Raw genomic sequence first — 4,206 nt, forward strand, 5'->3', positions numbered from 1 at the left:
GGCTTTTTCTTCTTCTTTGGTAATAACATACATAAAATGAGCTGTAAAGGATTTGTCTACTACAATAACCCACTTCTTTTAATGGCCAAAATTAAACTGATTGAATCTTTGCGCAGCATAAAACGTACAACCATGCGGTACAATCTTCTGAAAATCAAGACTATTACTTATTGGCTCTATAGCTCCTAAGTCGATTTGACTAATAATAGTCGTTATTTTCCCACTTAAAGACATATTCAAGCCCCATTCTTTTAAGGGGAGTTCTAAATTAGTATTATCTTTCAAATGCCATTGGAATTTAACCTTTTCATTTTTTTGGCCTGCAAAAGGGACATAGTACCTTTAAGGGGCAAAATAGGGCCATTTAGGGTTTAACCTTTACTGCATCCATTGAAGGCCCACATCTACTCCTCCATATATATATGGCCAACGTATACACCTTTCTCTATGAGGCTTCCTCCCGGGTGCAAATTTACACCTTTTTGCACCCTAATTTGGGATAACCTATGTTGTACCGTTCAGGATGTAACTTTGAACCTTTATTTCAATACGTTAAAACACATAATGCCTTCTCGGAGTTTAGCGTGTTTCAGGCAAACGATTTATGCACGATTTGCTAGTAATTTGCCAAGAACAAGTAGCACATTACCCTGTATAGCCATTTATTTTTATGCCCCAGACGTTACAGATTTTGTTGCAATGTAATTTATGCCCTTGATGTTACGGATTTTGTTGCAGAAGCCAAGCAGAATCTGAGTCGGATTTTAAGCCTTCTTCTCACTCTTGTTTTAACCTGTTCATGTATATTTGTTTTATCATTTTATGTTGCCTGAATTGTTGACGTTTTGTTTGAATGTGCAATACTATGCCACCTTGAAATGTACCGTTTGAAATTTATGTTTGAACAAATGTTTATCCCATATCCAAGTTCATATTGTCTTTCTGTTTATTCGTCCATTCTTAAAATATTAATTCCGCTTAAACATAAATTATTTATTTAGAGGCAGAGATTTTCGTTCAAATTGGTTCACAAGGTTTCTATTTATTGTCCATGCAAAGCAGTGGAAACTTGCAGCATCTTCGTGAAAACTGGTGCAACTCCCTCTAAGTTGGATCGATTAAAGCTCTCTTATTATCATGGCATAATCATCGCTTTTGACTTTTGATCTTGCCCTTTATTTTGATCTACTACACATTACATGACTGAAAAATCACAACAGATGGGGTATCAGTTTAAAAAGTAATGAACCCACTTACTAATGATACCAAACATAGCTATGATCATGCCATGACAAGAGAGATACATGTATAATCAATTAATTTTTTGAGGTGTTTAGATGTGTCGGTAAAACTTGTTCTTTAATGTTTGAAAGGCATGTAATGCTGTATACATTTATCTCCGTTCGTTTCATTTGTTCGGGAGGAGAGTAATTTGCATCTATGTACTTGAATTTGTATTTATGCAATTTCAATTCTTAATTATATATATAGTACCACATGATACGATTTGTCAAAAACATGGGACCGTCTTTAGCTTTTCGTCTTAACATGAACTACATGGACATAAATGTATAAAAGGAGAAGTTTTATTAGTGAATGTAGTAATGCCCTGTATAGTTCTATTTTTTCTAGCACGAAATACGGTAGAGTCCCTTTATAAAGGGACACTATGCTCTAGAAAGGTGTAGCTCCATCTCCGGTAAACCATGACCAGTTTTGTATTTACTGATCTCCGAGTCCGTATACATGCTCCCTCTTTCCCTCTCTCTCTCTCTCTCTCTCTCTCCCTCCCTTCTCTCTCTCCCTTCTCTCTCTCTCTCTTTCTTTCTTTCCCTATCTTTCTCTCTCACTCCCCTTGTCTACCTCTGCCCTTTTTAAATATGGGGATATATTGGTATAAAATATTATGTCTTACAATAAGTCGCATTGTATTTGTGTTTTTATACGGTACATGTAGATACTGGCATCGATGTTCCTCTACAACTTTGTCCCTCTTTTTTTTCTACATTGCAATTTGTATAATGTTCAAATTGATGTGCATTTACGTAGTCGATTGTCCATGCACAGTTCATTTATACATAGGTGTACGCTGTACACTACAATGCTAAATAAATGCCACAATGTGTCACGAATAATTTGCAAAGACTGTAGTTTTCATCATTTATTATTCGTTTTCATCACAAACAAATATTTACAATCTGCAGCATGATACAATTTATTATAACATGGAAAACACAATCATCACGATCACAAACAGTACACACTAAATACTAAAAAATTGTATTTACATTATAATACACAATGAATTGCGAATGTATAGAAACATACTATATCTATCTCTAACTTTCTACTTTTCTTTAAAATTTGGGAATCTCCTAAAAAATGATATGATTGATAAAAATAGTACGGAAAGCGTTTGAAAAATAAAGTTTTAAGTTCATTTCAATATATAGCCTTTTCAATAGGTATTGAAATTACCCTAAGTTCATTTTCGAAAGTCTCTGTGACTGCTGAAATTAATTTTCCTAAATGTAATATTTTTGACTAACAATATCAGCCTGATGATCGGGGGGGGGGGTATAATATTGTTACGATAAATATATAAAGCCAATCTAGTGTCTCGGGCAAATTCTTTTTCAAACTAATGACGAAAATAATTAACCCCATCAAATATCAATAAATTTTGTAATTTATTTTTTTAGGCAGTGATTTTTTTTCTAACTGTAATAAATTATCTGTAAAAAGATTAATAAGACTTTCTCCTAGAAATTCAATAATCATCCAAGTCTATGTTGGGGACGAACTAGGAAATGTGATGTGGTAGTCGAGTGATTTAAGCATCCAGTCACGGGGCGGTGCTAGAGACCTTTGGTACGACATTTCTCAACATTTTCCTATCTCTACCCAAAAATTCAATGTGTACCGAGAGGAAGGGGTTCGTTCCTTCAACGGTGTGAGCACCGAAATCGGTAGCCTGGAAACCAGGGATACATTAATTTTGAGCACCTTGGGCATCTTGCGTGGTGGATCATGACTTATACACGTATCCAATATTATTGCTATTTATTATATCATTACAGTGAGTCGTGCACTTGTTATTCATATCTGGTTCTAATATGATAGTTATGGAATATGGAATGGATTAATATTTTCTCTCTTTGGATGAACCGAGAATGTTTGAGCATACAGAGGAATGTCTCCATCTTGTTGTTTCATACTCGAGTACAGGTGTATTTAGCTTTTTAGATGCAATTCTTAGAGTATGAAATAAATATCTTCACACTTTTGTACATAATTGCGATTGATATCAACTCTTTATAAGACGGGGCCCCTGATCTCGTGAATGAAATATACTATTTCAATTGTTTTCAAATACACATGAAAGTAATTATTATTAGTTATTAATTTGTCTTAGGTTTTAAGGATAACATCTCTGAAAGTTTCAGAAAAACAAGGATTTACTAAACTTGGGGAAAAAGAACAAAATAACATAATTTTCAGAGGGAAATATATTCAGTTAATTGGTATATAGACTTAAATAGTTCCAAGCCAAGAAATTTAAAATTAGAGGGTTATTTTCAAAGTAACTAACGTTTGCATTGGATTATAATCAGCCAACAAAGTACAAAGAAAAAACACAAATGAATCTCAATGCAGAAAAAAGGAGTCATGATCGTTAAATATACATTGATATTATGGCATACATAATTAAACGTGAGTTTACCCAATATATTGCCCCAAGACAAAATAAGCATTGCATAATTAATTAATTGAAGTTTCAGTTATAAAGACAAACCTACGTCAGTGGCGACCTGTATATAAACCTGTATATAAAGACCACGTGTCTTTCAAGATCTCATTTTCCTCTTGACTGTATTTCTCTTGGAATATGTATCCTGGGGAACCTGTATAGAAAAGCCACACAGTAATCTGCATGGAAAGATCACACAGTGACCTGTAGGACTATAGAAGAATCACCTGCCTATAAAGACTGCTTTTCACTAGCGTGGTCTTTAAATACAGGTTTCACTCCATCATTATTCTAATCTATAAGAGTCATAACAATGCACTCCTTATTTCAGAACAGTGAGAACACCAGGGACATCACTCATCCTGCATGGGTACTTGTTACTTATTCCAGGGTGTCGAATGAACATTAATGATCAAAATTCCTCACACATCATTATAAGTCATTCTTTCTATCTC

The sequence above is a fragment of the Strongylocentrotus purpuratus genome, unplaced genomic scaffold (genome assembly GCF_000002235.5).
Source record: "Strongylocentrotus purpuratus isolate Spur 01 unplaced genomic scaffold, Spur_5.0 spur5_scaffold_2, whole genome shotgun sequence".
Classification (NCBI taxonomy): Eukaryota; Metazoa; Echinodermata; class Echinoidea; order Camarodonta; family Strongylocentrotidae; genus Strongylocentrotus; species Strongylocentrotus purpuratus.